A 22,620-nucleotide genomic window follows, 5' to 3' on the forward strand; every position below is an offset into this window, starting at 1 on the left:
GGATGTTGAGCGGGGGTCCCTGGAAGGTGGGAACTGCTGTTATGACCATGATGAAGCTGTCCATTTCCTATGAACAACATTGGAAGGGCCTGGCCAATTGGAGCAAGTCGTGTTTATATCTGTATTTGTAGGGACCACACCCTTAACCTATAACCTAAACCTATACCTATTCTCAAATCTCAAAACCTATAACTACAGCCTAAACCTATAACCTATAACCTAAACCCAATTCCCTAAACTTTAACCTACAACCTAACCTAAACCTATACTTATAACCTAAACATATTCTCAAATCCCAAAACCTATAACCTAAACCTTAACCTAAACCTATAACCTATAACTTATAACCTGAACCTATAATCTAAACTCAATTCCCTAAACCTTAACCTATAACCTAACCTAAACCTATACTTATAATCTAAACCTATTCTCAAATCCCAAAACCTATAACTATAACCTAAACCTTAACTAAAAACCTATAACCTAACCTAAACCTAAACCTAAAACCTTAACCTAAACCTAAACCTATAACTCTAACCTTAACATATAATATAAACCTATAACCTAAACCTAAACCTAAACCTAAACCTAAATCTAAACATATAACCTAAATCTATTCTCAAATCCCTAAACCTAAACCTAAACCTATAACCTAAACCTATTCTCAAATCCCTAAACCTAAACCTTTAACCTATAACCTAAACCTATAACCTATAACCTAAACCTATAACCTTAACCTAAACCTAAACCTAAACCTTAACCTTAAACTATAACCCAAACCTAATACCTAAAACCTAAAACCAAAACCCAAACCTAAACCCGATCCTAAACCCGAACCCGATTTCCTAAACCTAAACCTTAAACTATTCTCAATTCCCTAAAGCTATAACCTATAACTTAAACCTAAACCTATAACCTTAACCTAAACCTAAAACCTAAATGTATTCTCAAATCCCTAAACCTAAACCTAAACCTAAACCTATAACCTAAAATATTAACATAAACTTGTAACCTAAACCTATAACCTACAACATTAACCTAAACCTAAACTTATAACCTTAACCTATAACCTAAACCTATACTTATAACCTTAACCTAAACTTCTAACCTTAACCTAAACCTATTCTCAAATCCCAAAACCTATACTTATAACCTAAACCTAAACCTTAACTTATAACCTTAACCTAAACTTATAACCTTAACCTATAACCTTAACCTATAACCTAAACCTAAACCTTAACCTAAACTTATAACCTTAACCTATAACCTATAACCTAAACCTATACTTATAACCTTAACCTAAACTTCTAACCTTCACCTAAACCTATTCCCAAATCCCAAAACCTATAACCTAAACCTAAACCTTAACTTAAACCTAAACCTAAACCTACACTAATAACTTATAACCTAAACCTATAACCTAAAACCCAAACTTAAACCCGATCTCGAACCTGAACCCGATTTTCTAAACCTAAACCTTAACCTATTCTCAATTCTCTAAACCTATAGCTTATAATCTAAACCTAAACCTTAACATAAACCTAAACCTAAACCTAAATCTAAACCTTAACCAAAACCTAAACCTAAACCTATAGCCTTAACCTAAACCAAAACCTATGACCCAAAACCTTAACCTATAACCTATAACCTAAACTTATAACCTATAACCTAACCTTAACCTAAACCAAAAACCTAAACCTTAACCAATAACCTAAAACCTAAACCTAAACCTAAAACCTAAATTTATTCTCAAATCCCTAAACCTAAACCTACACCTAATCCTAATCTCAACTCCCCAACCTAAACCTACACCTAATCTTAATCTCAACTCCCCAACCTAAACCTAAACTTGAAAACCCAAACCTAAACCCAATCTTGAACCTGAACTTGATTACCTAAACTTAAACCTTAACCTATTCTCAATTCCCTAAACATATAGCTTATAACCTAAACCTAAACCTAAACCTAAATCTATAACCTATAACCTAAACCTATACCTAAAACCTAAATGTATTCTTAAATCCCTAGACCTAAACCTACACCTAATCCTAATCTTAACTCCCTAACCTAAACCTAAACCTAAACTTGAAATCCCAAACCTAAACCCGATCCCGAACCCGAACCCGAACCTAATTTCCTAAAACTAAACCTTAACCTATTCTCAATTCCCTAAACCAAAACTCAATTCCCAAAACCTAAACCTAAACCTATAACCTATAACCTAAATATATTCTCAAATCTATAAATCTAAACCTACAGAATTGCATCTGGTCCCGTGCCAATTCCACTCCATGTTTGGGGAGGATGGAAAAGCTGTCAACGGAATTGCATTGGGTCCGATGCCAATTTCACCCAATGTTAGCAAGTTGTGTAGGTCCCACTATGATGTGTAGGTTAGATCCACACCGTCCACCCATTTTTTGAGATTATTTTAGAGCATGGGCCAAAAAATCAGGTTAATCTAAAGCTCAGGTGGACCCCACCATAGAAAGCAATGGGGATTGAATACTTACCGTTGAAAACTTCAATGGGGCTATATAAGTTTTGGATCTATCTCATTTTTAGACCCATGCCATAAAATGAGGTTACAAAACAAATGAACGGTCTAGATATAACACATATGTGTTATTCTTAATAACTTCGAATGATGGTTAGTATATCCATTCAATGTACCACCGGATTACCAACAAAGCATGGAATTATTCTTACCCCATGGCAACAGGGTACAACCTATAAACTTAATCTAAACCTATAACCTATAACCTAAACCTAAACCTAAAACTTAAATATATTATCAAATCCCTAAACCTAAACCTACACCTAATCCTAATCTCAACTCCCTAACCTAAACCTAAACCTAAACTTGAAAACCCAAACCTAAACCCGATCCCGAACCCGAACCCAATTTCCTAAACCTAAACCTTAACCTATTCTCAATTCCCTAAACCTATAGCTTATAACCTAAACCTAAACCTAAACATAAACCTAAACCTAAAGATAAACCTAAACCCTTAAACTAAACCTAAACCTTAACCTAAACCCAAACGAAAACCTATAACCTAAAACCTTAACCTATAACCTTAACTTATAACCTATAACCTAGCCTTAACCTAAACCTAAAACCTAAATGTATTCTCAAATCCCAAAACCTAAACCTAAACCTACACCTAATCCTAATCTCAACTCCCTAACCTAAACCTAAACCTAAACTTGAAAATCCAAACCTAAACCCGATCCCGAACCCGAACCCGATTTCCTAAACCTAAACCTTAACCTATTCTCAATTCCCTAAACCTATAGCTTATAACCTAAACCTAAACCTAAACCTAAACCTAAACCTTAACCTTAACCTAAACCTAAACCTAAACCTAAACCTATAACCTATAACCTAAACCTAAACCTAAAACCTAAATGTATTCTCAAATCCCTAAACCTAAACCTACACCTAATCCTAATCTCAACTCCCTAACCTAAACCTAAACCTAAACTTGAAAACCCAAACCTAAACCCGATCTCGAACCCGAACCCGATTTCCTAAACCTAAACCTTAACCTATTCTCAATTCCCTAAACCTAAACCTAAACCTAAACCTAAACCTATAACCTATAACCTAAACCTAAACCTAAAACCTAAATGTATTCTCAAATCCCTAAACCTAAACCTACACCTAATCCTAATCTCAACTCCCTAGCCTAAACCTAAACCTAAACTTGAAAACCCAAACCTAAACCCGATCCCAAACCCGAACCCGATTTCCTAAACCTAAACCTTAACCTATTCTCAATTCCCTAAACCTATTGCTTATAACCTAAACTTAAACCTAAACCTAAACCTAAACCTAAACCTAAACCAATAACTTGAACACCCAAACCTAAACCTGATCCCGAACCTGATCCCGATTTCCTAAACCTAAACCTTAACTTATTCTCAATTCCCTAAACCTATAGCTTATAACCTAAACCTAAACCTAAACCTATAACCTTAACCTAAACCAAAACCTATGACATAAAACCTAAACCTAAAACCTAAACCTTAACCTATAACCTATAACCTAAACCTAAACCTAAACCTAAAACCTAAATGTATTCTCAAATCTCTAAACCTAAACTTACACCTAATCCTAATCTCAACTCCCTAACCTAAACCTAAACCTAAACTTGAAAATCCAAACCTAAACCCGATCCCGAACTTGAACCCAATTTCCTAAACCTAAACCTTAACCTATTCTCAATTTCCTAAACCTATTGCTTATAACCTAAACCGAAACCTAAACCTATACCTAAACCTAAACCTATAACCTAAATGTATTCTCAAATCCCTAAACCTAAACTTACACCTAATCCTAATCTCAACTCCCTAACCTAAACCTAAACCTAAACTTGAAAACACAAACCTAAACCCGATCTCGAACCCGAACCCGATTTCCTAAACCTAAACCTTAACCTATTCTCAATTCCCTAAACCTATAGCTTATAACCTTAACCTAAACCTAAACCTAAACCTATAACCTTAACCTAAACCAAAACCTATGACCTAAAACCTTAACCTATAACCTATAACCTAAACTTATAACCTATAACCTAACCTTAACCTAAACCTAAAACCTAAACCTTAACCTATAACCTATAACCTAAACTTAAACCTAAAACCTAAATGTATTCTCAAATCCCTAAACCTAAACCTACACCTAATCCTAATCTCAACTCCCTAACCTAAACCTAAACTTGAAAACCCAAACCTAAACCCGATCCCGAATCCGAATCCGATTTCCTAAACCTAAACCTAAACCTATAACCTGCACTTGTAACCTAAACCTAAACCTAAGCCTAAAACCTAAACCTAAACCTAAAACCGAAATGTATTATCAAATCCTTAAACCTAAACCTTCACCTAATCCTAATCTCAACTCCCTAACCTAAAATTAAACCTAAACTTGAAAACCCAAACCTAAACCCGATCCTAAACCTGAACTCGATTTTCTAAACCTAAACCTTAACCTATTCTCAATTCCCTAAAGCTATAACCTATATACTATAACCTATAACCTAAACCTAAATCAAAACTTATAATCTGTAACCTATGACCTAAACTTATAACCTATAACCTAACCTTAACCTAAACCTAAAACCTAAACCTAAACCTAAACCTATAACCTATAACCTAAACCTAAACCGAAAACCTAAATGTATACTCAAATCCATAAACCTAGACCTACACCTAATCCTAATCTCAACTCCCCAACCTAAACCTAAACCTAAACTTGAAAACCCAAACCTAAACCCAATCTCGAACCCGAACCCGATTGCTGTAATAATGTAGCCCAATCACATGGCAACAAACAAGAATGTATCCCTTTTAACACATGCCCCTTTTTAAAAAACTTTAATTTTTGTTGTTGTTTCTATTAACATGAGTTAAAACACTTTTTTGCATTATTTGCTTGCATTAGTTTTATTTTAAAAAAGTGCCCACTTTTTTGGAAGAAGTTTTTGCAATTCTTCATGATTCTAAATTATAATGTTTTGTTGGTTGAATATTTTTTTTATTAGATGAAAGATGCAAAAAGAAAATTATTGCTGATTTTTTTCCTTTTTTTTTTTTTTTATGATGTTAAACTTATATGTATTTATGCATGGATGAATGTAATGTAGATAAGATTGTTTGTGTTTGGATGGATGTAGTTTATGTTTGGATGAATGTAGTTTATGTTTGGATGGATTTACGGAGTTTGGGTTTAGATGGATGTGAATGTGAATATGATGAAATATATTATATAACAGGTGTATATTGGGAAGAATATGATGAAATATATAGTAACAGGTGTATATTGACCGTATCATATTTGAAAATTTCTGACGGCTCTAGGCCGTTCATATTTTTCTAAAAGTTCAAATATGAGATAAGGGTCATAAGAGACGGTTCATAGTAGTCCTTTTTAAGAACGGTCCATAATCGTCCTTTTAAAGGATGGTCCATGACTGTCCTTTTAAGGCTCATAAGAGAGTTCATAGCAGTCCTTTTGAAGGACGGTCCATGATCGTCCTTTTAATGGTCATAAGAGACGGTTCATGAGTCCTTTTTAAGGATGGTCTATGACCGTCCTTTTTACAGACGGTCCATGACCGTCCTTTAAATGTCAATAAGAATGACAGTTTTCAATCGTATGCCTCAAAATATGACAGCCCATGCGATGGTCCATGACCGTCCTTTTTGGTCATTTGAGACGGTTCTCAACTGTCCTTTTTAGTTGTTTTGGCGTAGTGACTATAAGAAAATTGTGTATGCACTCATGTATGCCACGTGTATGGTGGTCACTTTTAGTTAATTTATATTCTATTTCTCAGAAATTTTACAACACTAGTATAATTATCTGCACTCACCTTGTGAGAGGGCTATTCTCTTGCAAGTCCCTGGTACTAGAATAAGCTTATTTGATAAGGGTTATGCTGGCAGCCGGTTGTCTTGTCTGTGGGGCCTTCAGCCTGTCCAGCAGGATCTCTTTACGTTGAAAGTTGGATCCAACTACTGAGTGAGCCATAAGTGAGTTTTGAGTTTTGAGGGGAGGTTCATTACTTTTATTTTTATTTTTTAGTGTGGCTCACATATAGGCCTGATTTTTTGTGTATATGATAATTCAGGTGGGGCCCACTTAATGCATACATTGGATGGGATACACACACACACACACACACACACACCACTTGTTGGGGGCCTAGCACAAAACCTTAAGATCTAGCCTCCCAAAACAAACCAGAATTATGGGATTACAAAGCAATGAAAATAATCAAAGCATAAACCACATGACACAAGATTTTACGTGAAAAACCCTCAAAGAGGTAAAAACCATGGGATCTTATCCAGATCAACAATCCACTATGAAGTAGAACGTTACAACCTTCTTCACTCACGCAGGAGAGGATAAACAATAAGAGAATAAAAGAAAAACGGAGAGATCTCACCGATTATGAAGATGTGGAAGTGCTAAGATATAATAGATCACCTCTATGAGCACAACCTCCCTTCCACAAGCTTCCTTTCTCTCTCTCTCTCTCTCTCTCTCTCTCACCTTTGATAGCCCTAAACCCTTTAACAAACGCTTGTAAAGCTTTAGGAAACCCTCTTGCATTACCTAGAAAGCCCTAGGTACCTCCTATTTATAGTTTAGGAAACTCCCTTCCGCATCCTGTTGCGAAAGGCCTTAAAAATCTGAATCCCGCACAAAATCGGACTAAAATTTGCGTAACCTCGACTAGTCAAGCAGTGTCGAGCACTGTTCACTGAGCTCGCTGGACTTTGAGTCGAGTGACCCTCGACTGGTCGAGCACTGTTCACTCGACTGGTCGAGCAGTGCGGTGATTCCACTGTTTGTGGCATCCGAACCGCACCACATCTCCTCTGACCTGAGGAGGAAAACCCCATCAAATCTCTCCCTTTTTGACCCAGGAGGGATTCACCTTCTTCAAGCTAGCCTGGTTTCTACAAACCTCAAACTTGCCCTTGAGCAAAGCCTTGGTCATCATATCTGACCCATTATCGTCCGTGTTGACCTTCTCAAGCTGTAACACCTTCTGTTCCAAAGTATCCCTGATCTAATGATACCCAATCTCTATGTCACTACAAGAAATAAGGTTTTTAGCGTTGAAAAAAATTTCATCGGTAAAAGTAATGTTTTACTAATGAAATTTTTTATCGTCGGTAAAACAACACTTTTACTGATGAATTTTTTTCGTCGGGAATAAATTTCTTACCGACGAAAATTTTTGTCGGTAAAAGTAATTTTCCCGCTAATTTGAAAATTTTCCCGTTAAGAGTTTTACTGACGAATATTTTCATCGGTAAAAAGCAGAGAACACTTTGAATGACGAAAATTTTCGTCGCTAAAGGGTGTTTTAAATTTTTAAAAAAATAAAAAAATCGAAAAGTTTCCTTTTACCGACGAAATTAATTTCGTAGCTAAAAGCCACCTTCACCAACGAAAAGTTTCGTTGCTAAAGGGTGTTTTGAATTTTTGAAAAAATAAAAAAAATCTAAATGTTTCCTTTTACCAACGAAATTATATTCGTAGCTAAAAGCCACCTTTAGCGATGAAACATTTCGTCGCCAAAGGATGTTTTGAATTTTTGAAAAAACAAAAAATCTAAATGTTTCCTTTTACCGACGAAATTAATTTCGTAGCTAAAAGCCACCTTTACCAATGAAAGGTTTCATCGCTAAAGGGTGTTTTGAATTTTTGAAAAAAAAAAATCTAAATGTTTCCTTTTACTGATGAAATTATTTTCGTAGCTAAGAGCCACCTTTAGCGACGAAACATTTCGTCTCTAAAGGGTGTTTTGAATTTTTGAAAAAAAAAATCTAAATGTTTCCTTTTACTGACGAAATTAATTGGGGATTCAAATTCCCACTTTTCCTATGGTGTTTATTTGTCATCCAAGCCATTGATTTAGTCACATAGACCTGAATTAAGGGAGAACAATAAGATCAGTTTGATAAAAAAAAATTGGTGGGCCCCACATAAAAAATGGTGAGCAATTCATTACTAGGGACTGCAGAATCTAGTGTGATGTATATGTTCTATTTATGATGTCCATTGCTGAGATCCATCTAGTGGACCACACCACAGGAAACAGTGGTGATTGAATGGGCCCACAGAACTTGGTCCCTTAGAAGTTCTATGAGGCCCACCACAATTTTTGTGTTCAATCTAAGCCGTCCATCCATTTTGACAAATCATTTTAATACATTAGCTCAAAAATTAGGTAAATTTAAAGCTCAAGTGGACCACACCATGGGAAATAATGGAGATTAAGTGCTTTTTGTTGATTTATGGTGTGGTCCATGTGAGTGTTCCATTTGCCTCCATTTTTGGGATTAATCCCTAAAAAATTCTTTGAATTGAATGGAAGGCATGGATAAATGACATACATCATGGTGGCCACACAGAGCCCCTAACATGACAGTTCATCTCAATTCGGCGTATTCAAGCTTTGATTAAATGGTTTCACTCGCCAAATCAGCATCTTTCCAAACCATGGACCCTCCCTCCTATCTAATGACCCACCTTAATTTCAATTACAGCCTCGCATGTGGGTCCCTCAGTTGAATTTGCAGGATAATAAGGTACAAAGAATTAGACGGTGGCAACGAGGGACAATCTTGGCAAAAACTTTCATCCATCCAACGTATACGATCTGTCCATCCGTTTTACTAGCTCATTTAAGGCTTGTGCCAAGAGAAGCCTGTGGGCCCAAATATCATTTATATATAATAATAATAAAAAAAACATAGCCCCACACCCCACTTGCACACCCTACACGCACTCGACCTCAGTATTGAAATCTACCACCCAACTATGAGTTATGCAGTTTGCAATCTGCTTTCGTCTATCTGAGATTGGCCAAAAAAATCAAAAAAAAAAAAAAGCCTGCTTGGGTTTTTCATTCTCGTGCCCACACGAAAATATAGATCTCCCTCTCGCTCCTTTCTTTCTATCTTCTCCCCACCTCTCTCTCTCTCTCTCTCTCTCTCTCTCTCTCTCTCTCTCTCTCTCTCTCTCCCTCCCTCCTTTATTTTGTGGCCCACATGATGAGTGTATGTGATATCTAGACCGTCCATCCAACGGACCACCTTCATTCCTCTCTTAATCACGACCTCCATTTCTCTCTCTGAAGCTCAATTGAATTAGATTCATGAACGCGAGGTATTTCTCTCTCTGTCTCTCTCTCTCTCTCTCTCTCTCTCTCTCTCTCTCTCTCCCTCTCCCTCTCAATCTCTCTCAATCTCAATGTCGATTTATGAATTTGGGGATTTAGTAATTTGTGGATTTCCAATTCGAATGTGGGCCCTCATTTAGAGATTTGGGGATTTTAGGATTTTGGGAATCTAAGAATTTTAGAATTAGGGATTTCACCTTCCAGATTCGAGAGAGCGATTTTGGTCTCAATGATAGTTGGAATGGGGCTGGAAAAGTGGCCGCTTTGTGGCATTTGTTTGCTCCCTGTTTGTAATTGTTGTTGATTGCACAGACATGGAGACATACAGATATGACTTAGGTTTCCTATTCTTTCAACATGCTTGCAGGGCTCTCTTTCATCTTCCATAGATTCTATTGCCTCTTTTGCTTATTCTTATATTTGTTAGACAGGAAGAAGTATAGCATTAGTAAAAGTATATTTTGAAAGGATTTTTTTGATCTGTTGGCAGAGTATTAGTATTATCATCCATGCGAATACCCATTGTAAACATGACATTAGCGTTCCTCAAACAGAACCATCTAGGTAGTGGGGCCCATTATGTGTTTTTCACCACTAAGAAATCATTCTAAATGATTGATCCCACTTCCTGTCCTTGTGGTTATCAAAACTAATAAATCACTTCATGTGCTTGAAGGCTCTATCCTTGTAATCTTCTTTAGATTGACACCCGGCCACTGAAACTACAATTTTCTTATGTTATATAAAATCCGAGGAGTCATGGCTATCCTTTACTCAAGAGGCTTATATCTTACATAACAACAAGGTAAGATCTCACGGCGTTACTTTTTTTTTTTGGCTATACAATGATGCAAACGACCTTTTTAACATCAGTGGACTCCATTTTTAGCATTGCTTTCAAGAGGTAACTGCTTGTGAGAGAATCTCATGTTAAAATCCAAGTTACCTCATTTAGTGTATGGAAACATGACATCTAATTTTACTTTGGGTTTAAACTGAAACTACATGTGCATATAGAGCTGATTCTTCAGGATACTTATAATTTATGTATTGATAATGAAAATTGAGTGGTTATCATATTTTTGACATTGTCCAAGGTGTTTCTACATTTGACAATGTCCATGACTGATATCCATACTGATGTCCATCAACAGGTGCCTATTAAAAGATTCCTTTGTTATTCATGTTTAAGTAGTAACAAAGGAATTTCAACCTTTTTCCCTTTTTTCTATTAAAGTTTTAATAATGTTTACAGATCTGTTTTATTCTTATTTATAAATAGTGCTTATGGATCCTTCAGAGCAACTACTGTTTGGAAATGCGAGTCTTGTTCATGCTATGTGATATTCAATGAGTCATGAGAAAGTGTTATTTCATCTAATGCATTCTACATCATTGTGATAGGGGTGGACCTCATATTAGTAGCTTAAGATGCTTATGAGTGTGAGGGTGTTGAATCTGCTGGTTTTACATTGATCTGATGAAAACAGATGAGCTCTTGCCTTTACTTGACATCTTAGCAAACAAGGTTAAGGCTGTCAGGAGACTCAGGGAGCTTTTGATGATGAAACTACCTCATAAGACATTTCCTGTCAAGGTAAGTCCTGGACATGCATTTTTCTCTTACATGTTTGATTGCTTTATTGCTTCATTATTGCTTAATGACATTTCTTTCTCTTCTTGTATATTTTTCATCTAATGTGATCATTTGACATGGCTGTTCTTAAGGGAAAATCCTGACACATTAATCAGATATACTGCATTTTTGCATACATGTATTGGTGTTTCATGATCAGTTGCTTTCCATTGAGTGACAATACTTGTTTCAATTTTCTTGGATGGATGATGAATATATTTGCGAATGTAAATGACAATGAAGAACTTATAACAAGCAGAACCGTTAACGCTACATTACCTTAAAACTTAGGACACATCTCTAACCCCTGTTGCTCTCAGAAGCACACCGAAACTTTGTATCGGACCTGTGCCGCACATCGAAAGTCCGATTACTGCAAAATCATACGGTTAGTACCGCCTTACTGGACTTGAAATCCACCTCAGAAATCAAGTCCTAATGGTACCTAGAAATGCACAACTTGAGTCCAGAGTGAAGTGTGTGAAAAATGCGAATATCTTTAGGAAATAAACTGAAGTGAATTGAGTCGTTTTGCTTGCAGGGCAAATCTAAGGTTTCAGACCGTCGGAATTTGACCCAATTACACCCTCGGATCAGGAGAAATTTCTAACACATGTCAGTGTACTTGTGGCCCTGATCGAATACCAGTGACCTGTTCACTCCCCAAGTATAGGGTTGTGATGTAGTAATAAACTCGGTGAGACCGAGGTCGAATCCCAAGGGACTGATACCTGTATGTAATCTGAAACTAAGTAGAACTAGAACTAGAACTACACTAAGATGAAATCTAAATCAACTGTAATTTGAGGAATAATGGTGAAATACTGATCTAAAACTTTAAATAATTCAAAGGTAGGAAACCAGGGATTCAGAGGATCCACTTGTAGAGATCAGGGAGATCTTATGCCTGTTTCAAGAACTCAACTGGACTTAGAGTCTCATCTTCATCCAGTGAAGGGTGTAACCATGAAAATCAACTGAACTTCCTTTGATATAGTTTTCAAGAGATGAAAGGTATATGAATTAGAATAGATTCCATCATCAAACCATGCCCAGGAGACAAAGTAAACAATAGAATTAAACTAATTAAAACTAATCAACATGATATGAGGGTTAGGAAAGGTTCTGTCATCCGACCATGCCCAGGAGACGATGGTGAACAACAGGGCTTCCTGACGTCATAAACATAAAAAAGGATAGGGAATACGCTCAAAGCTATTGCAGACCCATTGTAATTTTAGTCACAACAGACTATTAAAAACTGAAAACATTTCCTTAATTAAACTCGTATCAAGTTCAATTCAATCTAAATAAAAGGCATAAACAACAAGTCTCCCCATCAAGCTATAAGCTTCACCTCTTAGCCCTAGCTAAGAGGTTTAGCTCATCTTGATGGAGCTAGATCTCTCAAAAATAGAAAAATAAAAACATAATCAAAAAAATTTCTAACAAATACTTCTCTATTTCTCCTCCTCTCTCCCTGACGTCCCAGCTGACTGCTTGCCTCGATCGCAGATCGGATAGAAATTCAATCCCTCCTCTTCTCTCTCTTTTCCTTTTAACGTTATTGGCCCACAGAGTCCAGGCGTTGTTCGGACGAACGGCCTGCGCAAAGGCTTCCGCTGTGTTGATGGTGGAGCCCATTATTGATTTTAATAGGAGAATCCAAGCCGTCCATTGCGTTCCTCTCGAAAAACCGGTTGGAAAGGGGTATTTATGTACGTCTTTTGATGCGGCCCATTGAATCTTTGCTTCCATCGTTCATCCTGCATTTTAACGGTTAAAAACCGATCTTTGTTGTTCTCTGGAATTACGTCACCTAGGTTAGGATGATGGGGAGCGTGGGCTTCTTATGGATGGTCCAGATCCGACCGATGAAGCACGGTGGTGGCCCACAAGATTCCTCCGCAGGCTCTGTTCTTGCGTAAACAGAGAAAAAACAGATTTCTTCCACTGTACTGCCGGTGGCGCCCATGATTAAATTTAGTTGGGAAATCCACACCGTCCATTGAAATGCTGGCAAAAATCCAGTGAGGAATGAGTAGTTTTGGTAGGTTCTTATGTGGCCCATTGTACTAACTCAATTTATCGTTCATCTTACGTTTTCTGACGATTCACATGTGTACATGTGCATGGGCCAAAAAGGAAAGCTAGGTGATGGTCACGCCCCCCTTCTGGGCACGTTAAACGGTCCAGATCATCAAAATAAGATATAGGTGGGGCACATTAGCCAAAAATGGACGGACAACGTCCGTCCGTTAAGACGATGGAGTCGGTCAGCGTGTGCTGACTGACTTTGAGACTTTTAGTGCACGGCTAGTGCACTTGTCTACCGTGTACATATGATGTACATGTAGGGTCCACTGTGATGTTCGTGAAACATCTGCTCCGTCCATTTGATGTGTCACTCCATTTAAGGCGTTGAGAACAAAATTGAATTTGACGGGCCCCAAATCACTGATTTATGGGCTGATCTGTCCGTTGGGCCACTTCTAATGGCTGAAATTTGACGTGTACGGTTAGTTTTTGGTCCTTGAGCCATGTATAAAGTTTCAAGCCGAACAGAAGATGGAAACCCAGTGATCTTGCATTCTGGCTGACTTTCAGGCCGCTTGAGCTTCAGTTTCTCGATTTTCGTGGATTCCTGGAGTGTAATTCCGTTGATCTTGGTCCCCTGGAATCTATCCCTTGCCTTTAGTATCATCAAAGCGTTAAATCTATGCTTTAAGCTTCCTTTTCAGTCCATGCTCGTAAATACACTCTGCATCACAAATATGATTAAAGCAGGCCATTAAACGGTATCATGTTCATAAATCGAAGCAATAACTGGGGTCTAATATGCAATATTTGACCCTCAACATAACCCCCAACTAGCATTTTGGTAGTCTCGAGCAAAATATGCGAAAAATAAGTTGAGAATTACAAGACAATTTCTATAAACTCGAGTGATTTTTGAAAAACAATCCAGATACGAGAATTCTAAAATTCATGAATGTTGGGTTTTCTTTCTCCTGGAATCAAGCATACGGTGAACTTCATAATCAAGTTCAAAGTATTAATCTATTAATTAGAAAAGTTCTAAACATCGAGTTCCATGTGTGTACAGTGTAATCTCGGCTTATCATCATTAAGAGATCCAATCGTCAATTTCATGATAACATTGATAATCAAAACGGGTATTCAGGACAACCAAAACTTGCCTCACAGATCATCCTTCCTTCACTCTACCAACTTTTGATTTTTTTTTCATTAAAAATAACGCCAAGGAGGGGAATCAAATCTTCTCCTTTAGGGAGCAAACCTATGGTGAAGACCAGTTACCCAACCCTTTCCGAATGTCAATCATGAGTAATCAAACCTTTACTTATAGGGAGCAAACCTATGGTGAAGTCCATTCGCCCAATTTTATTTTTTTTTAAAGGCAGGCTCGTTCCTTTCATACTTAGTGATTACCAAGTTAACCCTTCAATATCGACTAAAACCTTAATGTGTAAGCTAGATGTGACATGTGAAATCATGACTCAATCATTGTTTACAACTTCTAATCTTGGATTATCAATTCAAACTGAACTATGAAATCTAATAGATAACTGAATTAAGAGTCATAAATCCAACATTACTTATCTTGTAATTCTAAATCCAAGATGGCCGTCAAAATCACTTCGAATTCATACGAAATTTCAGAGAAATTTAAAAATTTTCACAATTTCTGCTCAAGACCAAGAAAACACTGATTAGGTAGCCTAATCTCCCACCCCCAACTAAAAATCTATATTGTCCTCAATGTAAAAGAAATAAGCATACAATGCACATGGGACAATAAAAATATAAGAGGAGTGATGGAAAGATAGTACCTGGATGAAAGAATCAAGAAGGATCTTAGCATGGAAGCGAGTTAGCAAGAGAGAAACCAACAGGAGTAAAATAAAAATAATAAAAATAAAATCCTACCTACACCACTTTCGCAGGTGCTCTCGATTGCATTTAGCGTATGCAACAAGCCTTTAAACCCCTAGGTTGCCCCTAGTGGACGAGTTGTAGTCTCATGAGGGTTTGCAGTAATGTTATCCACAAACATTGAACTAACTAACTAGGAAAATGAAATGGAATGAAAAGATGGGTTGCCTCCTAGGAGCTTAAAGCACTACCCTAGTCCTAAGAAAGCGATAAACCTACCTATCCCTCCATCTAGGAGATCAATCCTAGTAAATAGGAGTAGTCGAGGCATGGACATGTCCTCCGAAAATCCTGATTTTAATCGTGTCCTTTACTTTAAACTCCTTGAATCTCAACGGCCCCATCTTAGCACAATGGAAGGGCCACCAACGAGATCTCTACCTAAAAGAGATGTAATCTTATATAAAAGGACTAGGTGTGAGATTTTCGTAGGTTATAAAACGCCTTCATTCTGTCCTTATAAATTCTCGATCGATTTTGCCTTATTCAATCAAGTTTACGTCGTGAGCCGGTGTTGTCATTTTTTATTGCTCTCTATGTTCCAACTCCACAGTTAAGTGGCAAATACCAATAGGGGTTTTAAATGCAATACGGTAAGCCTATAAGGCAGGATTTATTATTTTCTCCAAAATGTGTTTGATATCCCTATTGAAAATCTCAGCTTGCATCTTATGAGAGATATCATATTTCTTCATTAAACTCTCAAATGGCCTATTACAAAAGTGTGAGCCCCCATCACTAATGATGGCTTTTCAACCCATTTAGTGACATAGTCTACAGCGAGTAAAATATATAGATTTTCAAAAGATTGGGGGAATGGTCCTATGAAATCAATGCTGCCTCGATTATAAGAATGAGATTCAAGGGCATCACGATGGGACATTTAAGACTTTGTAAAACTCCAAGCACTCAGAAAATCTTGGCCGTGGTCTTTTTAGTAGAAAAGTGACCATCACAGGTGTAACACCCTGTACTTATCTCCTTAGGATTTGGTCCGGGCAATATTTAAACAAATAAGGATCATCCTTTACATACCTTGGTGAAAAATTTCTTCTTATCTTGCCCAGTCCAATATGTCGACGTGAAACTTGTGGCAAGGAATCAGAGGGCTTAAGGCGAGAAAGATGGTCTACGTTCTCTACTCCCTTTTATCTTTTATTTCTAGGTCAAATTGCTGGAGCAGAAGGATCCAAGACAGAAGATACTTGAGCGCCGCGTGATCGGTGTAAATAATGATCTTGGATCTGTCCAAAGCGAACACTACATCCAAGAGTTCCTTTTCAGTAGTCGAGTAGTTCACTTGGGCAGGATTTAGAGTCTTACTCGCATAATGAATAACGTAGGATTTTTTATATTTTTGCTGGCCTAGAACAACATGCCCTTAAGCTTAGTGAAAGGACATATTTGAAGAATATTACATAAAGAACGAGAAAGGAGACTAAAGTCCTTTATAAGTCTCTAATGTTCTTGGGTGGAAGTAGGTTAGAGATAAGATCGATTTTTGTCTTATCCACCTCGATTCCTTTAGACGAGATAATATGCCCAAGGACAATTCCCTTATGAACCATGCAATTGCACTTCTCCCAATTAAGTACCAAGTTTTTTCTTCACATCTTCTCAACACACATTTAAGACTCTCCAAGCACTCACTGAAAGATGAACCGAAAACAGAGAAATCGTCGATGAAGACCTCTAGATATGGCATCCTTCGTAGGCAAAGGTGCCGTAGGGACATGTAAATGTGGTCTTTTCCTGATCCTCAGGAGCAATTTAAATCTGATTGTAACCCGAATACCCGTCAAGAAAATAGTAATAGGAATAACCAGGTAGCCTTTCCAAGATTTGATCAATGAAGGGTAAAGGAAAGTGGTCCTTCCTCGTAACGGTATTCAGCTTCCTATAGTCAATGCACATTCTCCAACCAGTAGTAACTCTTGTTAGTACGAGTTCATTATTGGCATTGGCTACGATGGTGTTGAGGGTCAAATATTGCATATTAGACACTAGTTATTGCTTGGATTTACGAACATGATACTGTTTAATGGCCTGCTTTAATCATGTTTGTGATGCAGAGTGTATTTATGAGCATGGACTGAAAAGGAAGCTTAAAGCATGGATTTAACGCTCTAATGACACTAAAGGCAAGGGACGGACTCCAGGGGACCAAGATCGATGGAATTACATGCCAGGGATCTGCGAAAATCGAGAAACTAAAGCTCAAGCGTCCTGAAAGTCAGCCAGAATGCAAGATCACTAGGTTTCCATCATCTGTTTGGCTTGAAACTTTATACATGACTCGAGGACCAAAAAATAACAGTACATATCAAATTTTAGCCATTAGATCCTTCTAGAAGTGGCCCAATGGACAGATCAACACATAAATCAGTGATTTAGGGCCCGCCTGGTATCTGAAAATGCTTCAATTTTGTTCTGAACACCTTAAATGGAGTGACACATCAAATGGACGGAGCAGATGTTTCACGAACATCACAGTGGACCCTACATGTACAGTGCGTGTACATAGTGTACACTCACCGGCCGTGCACCAGACGGTCAGCCTGGTCAAAGACGGGCTGACCCGTCTTCTTCTTAAGCAGGGATAGCGGACGGACGCTGTCCATCCGTTTTTGGCTAGTGGGTCCCACCTATATCTTATTTTGATGATCTGGACCGTTTAACGTGCCCATAAGGGGGGCGTGACCATCACCTAGCTTTCCTTTTTGGCCTATGCACATGTACACATGTGAATCGTCAGAAAACGTAAGATGAACTGCAAATTGAGTTAGTACAGTGGGCCACATAAGAACCTACCAAAACTACTCATTCCTCATTGGATTTTCACCAGTATTTCAATGGATGGTGTGGATTTCCCAACTGAATTTAATCATGGGCCCCACCGGCAATACAGCGGAAGAAATCTGTTTTTTCTCTGTTTACGCAAGAACAGAGCCTGCGGAGGAATTTGTGGGCCACCACCGTGCTTCATCGGTCGGATCTGGACCGTCCATAAGAAGCCCATGCTCCCCATCATCCTAACATAGGTGACGTAATTCCAGAGAACAACAAAGATCAGTTTTTAACTGTTAAAACGCAGGATGAACGATGGAAGCAAAGATTCAATGGGCGCATCAAAAGACGTACATAAATACCCCTTTCCAACCGATTTTTTGAGAGGAACGCAATGGACGGCCTGTATTCTCCTGTTAAAATCAATAATGGGCTCCACCATCAACACAGCGGAAGCCTTTGCACAGGCCGTGTGTCCGAACAGCGCCTGGACTCTGTGGGCCAATAACGTTAAAAGGAAAAGAGAGAGAGAAGAGGGATTGAATTTCTATCCGATCTGTGGTGGAGGCAAGCAGTCAGCTGGGACGTCAGGGAGAGAGGAAGAGAAATAGAGAAGTATTTGTTAGAAATTTCTTTGATTATGTTTTTATTTTTCTATTTTTGAGAGATCTAGCTCCATCATGATGAGCTAAACCTCTTAGCTAGGGCTAAGAGGTGAAGCTTGTAGCATGATGGGGAGACTTGTTGTTTATGCCTTTTATTTAGATTGAATTGAACTTGATACGAGTTTAATTAAGGAAATATTTTCAGTTTTTAATGGTCTGTTGTGACTAAAATTACAATGGGTTTACGATAGCTTTGAGCATATTCCTTATCCTTTTTTATGTTTATGACGTCAGGAAGCCCTGTTGTTCACCATCGTCTCCTGGGCATGGTCGGATGACAGAACCTTTCCTAACCCTCATATCATGTTGATTGGTTTTAATTAATTTAATTCTATTGTTTACTTTGTCTCTTGGGCATGGTTTGGTGATGGAATCTATTCTAATTCATATACCTTTCATCTCTTGAAAACTATATCAAAGGAAGTTCAGTTGATTTTCATGGTTACACCCTTCACTGGATGAAGATGAGACTCTAAGTCCAGTTGAGTTCTTGAAACAGGCATAAGATCTCCCTGATCTCTACAAGTGGATCCTCTGAATCCCTAGTTTCCTACCTTTGAATTCTTTAAAGTTTTAGATCAGTATTTCACCATTATTCCTCAAATTACAGTTGATTTAGATTTCATCTTAGTCTAGTTCTAGTTCTAGTTCTACTTAGTTTCAGATTACGTACAGGTATCAGTCCCTTGGGATTCGACCTCGGTCTCACCGAGTTTATTACTACATCACAACCCTATACTTGGGAAGTGAACAAGTTTTTGCTTAGGAACCACCTGAGTTGGACTCACCCATTGACTATCGGATATGGGGTATATGATACCCACATCCAATAGTTTAAGAACCTTGGCCTTAAACACTTCCCTCTTATTTGGATTTAGTCTACGTTGTGATTGCCGAGCGGTCTTCACATTATCCTCAAGATATATGCGGTGAGTACAAATCGAGGGGTCGATTCCCTTGAGGTCCGATATCGTCCATCTAAGGGCTCCCTTATGCTCAATGAGAGTAGATATAAGCATACTCTCTTATTTTTTCTCCAGGTGGGTAGAGATCACCACCGGGTATGTCTCATCTTGACCTAAGTAGACATATTTCAAATTAGAGGGCAAAGGTTTTAGGTCAAGATTTGGCGGCTTGAGGTTATACGGTGGAGGCACTACATCAGTTTGGGACAACTCTTCAAATTGTGGCCTCCGCCGGTTAACTTCAAGTACCGGTGTAGTATCAAGCAAGGCACACATCTCCCTAATCATGTCATCATCAAAATCATGGGAGTGGGCCAGGCACATCTCTAGAGGGTCAGAGGATAAAGTCAGAGGTGTCGTATCTTCCACTAAAGAGTCAATCATGTTAATGTCGTGGAAATCGTCATCTCATCCTCTAACTTTCTGCCGTTATTGAAAAAGATGTTTGACTCCAATGTCATATTCCTAAAAGACATAGTCATGACACAATTCCTGCAATTGATAATTGTGTTTGAAGTGGCAAGGAATGGGCGACCAAGAATGACGGGAATCTGAGTGCTCATGTTATTGATGGGTTTGATGTCCAGGATGATAAAATCTACAGGGTAGTAAAATCTATCAACTTGGACCAACACATCCTCAATTATCCCTTTGGGTACACGAACAGAGCGATCAGCAAGTTGTAGTGTGGTTAGGGTGGGTTTTAATTCACCTAAACCTAACTGTTTGTATACCGAGTAGGGAATCAGATTGACGCTCGCTCCTAAGTCAAGAAGTGCATGATCAATTTGATGGTCTCCGATTACATATGATATAGTTGGGCTACCGGGATCTTTGAATTTCTGTGGCACGTCTTGCTTTAGGATGGCACTCACTTTCTCGGTCAGGAAGATCTTCTTTTGAATACTCTGCCGTCGTTTGGTTATGCATAAGTCTTTCAAGAATTTGGCATATGAAGGTATCTGTTTTACAACATCAAGTAGAGGAATGTTGACTTTCACTTGTTTCAACACCTCTAGGATATCCCGAGAGTTAGAGAGAGGTTTTGGTGCAATCAACTGTTGGGAAAATGAAGCAACTGGCTTTTCTAGAAGTTCCGGTTCTAATTTTTATGGGGCCTCACTAGATCCATTATTGTTATCCTCTTCTGATTCTTGAGGCTTTTCGGGCCTAATTGGAAGGGTTTTATCAATGATCTTCCCACTCCTATGAGTGGTGATGGATTTAGCGTGCCCCATGTGATTTGAAGAGCTGGGATCACTTATCTCGTATTGCGATTTAGGATTGGGGAGCGGTTGTGCAGGAAGCATCCCCTTTTCTATAACCGTCATACGTGAATCCATCTTTTACATAAAGTCTCGCATTGCCTGAGTCAGCTCTTGCATGGAATTTTGAACCGGTTCTTCTTGAGGTTTCCCCTGATTTGGATTTTGATTGAAGAAACCTTGAGGGGTAGCAGTTTGTCCATTTCTCCAACTAAAGTTTGGATGATTTTTCCAACTAGGATTGTACGTATTAGAGGTTGGTCTATTGAAAGGTCTTTGATAATTATTACGGCATTGGATTGTTCATTTAACACTTCTCGAAAGGCGGGTTTCGTAGGACAATTTTCAGTTATATGAATGTTGCAATCACATATGCCGCAAACACTTTCATTAACATTATCCTTCTTTCCTTCCATGGCCTCAACTTTTCTTATGAGCGTAGTCACTTTATACTTGAGATCATCCTCTTCTTTCAAGAGATACAATCCACCTTTTTCTTTAGATTGAGTCGACCTAGACGTGGTGTTCGATTTTGGGTATTAGTCCCATGATTGTGTTTTTTCAGTAAGACTATCGAGGTAATCCCATACCTCGTCAACATTTTTATTAATGAATTCTCCATTACAAATTGTCTCGACCATTTGGCGCATGGAAGATGTCAGTCCATCATAGAAAAAGTTTGTAATGCGCCACGTTTCAAAGCTGTGTTGTGGGCATGAACTGACCAAATCCTTAAACCTTTCCCAACATTGGTAAAATGTTTCATCTTCCTTTTGGGCGAAGTTCATGATTGCTTTTCTAAGGGTAATCGTTTTATGATGTGGAAAATTTTTTTTTATAAATTTCCTTTGCATATCATTCCATGTGCCAATGGATCTAGGACGCAGTGAATGTAACCACGTCTTAGCCTTCTCCTTTAAGGAAAAAGGAAAGAGTCTCAGCCTGACTGTGTCCTTAGACACATTTTGAAAATATAAAGTGGCTATGATCTCATCAAACTCTTTTAAATGTAGATATGGTTCTTCAGATTCAAGCCCATGGAACTTAGGAAGGAGTTGGATAACCCATGGCTTGATGTCCATATGTCCTGTATTTTCAGGAAAAATCATGCATGAGGGCGTACTCACCCCCGCTGGTTGTAAATAATCTCGTAAAGTACGAGGCGGTGGTGCTTGATGCACCTCATTCTCATCCTGAATGTCCTCCACCCTGGGTTGAGGTAGAAGAGGTTGGTTCTCAGCCATCACTTCAATTAACTCAGGGGATTTCGAGTGGTGTCTAGTCCTGCGATGGATAGTCAACCCCTCAACCAATCCTCCTTCAGTCAAGAGACGTCGAATGTTGTCACGGGCCCACTTGGGCATGAAACACTCGCAGCCCTCAATCAAATTCGAAGCCTAATCCTAAGAAAGGAAAAGCAAATCTAGAAAGAAAGAGAGGGTTGGAAAGAAGTTACCAAATTGGAGTCCCTAAGTTAAAAACCTACAAAAGAAAATGAAACAAGTTAGTGTCTAAAGAGAAGGTCTAAAATTAGAAAATCCTTAAAAAGAAAGATAGAAGTAAACTAGTTTTGAAAAGAAGAAATTCCTAAATGAAAGTGGAAACTTCTAAAATAACTTAGGAAAGTCCTAAACT

At 38.2% G+C, this 22,620-nt stretch overlaps 1 non-coding gene across 1 annotated transcript; it reads left to right on the top strand.

Annotated features, from left to right (window-relative positions):
• The first annotated feature begins 21,684 nt into the window (after positions 1-21,684).
• Positions 21,685-21,791, top strand: LOC131235787 (small nucleolar RNA R71). Its single transcript, XR_009166308.1, has one exon. It is a non-coding gene; the product is annotated as a small nucleolar RNA R71 (small nucleolar RNA).
• Positions 21,792-22,620: the final 829 nt, after the last annotated feature.

The sequence above is a fragment of the Magnolia sinica genome, chromosome 19 (assembly GCF_029962835.1).
Source record: "Magnolia sinica isolate HGM2019 chromosome 19, MsV1, whole genome shotgun sequence".
NCBI lineage: Eukaryota > Viridiplantae > Streptophyta > Magnoliopsida > Magnoliales > Magnoliaceae > Magnolia > Magnolia sinica.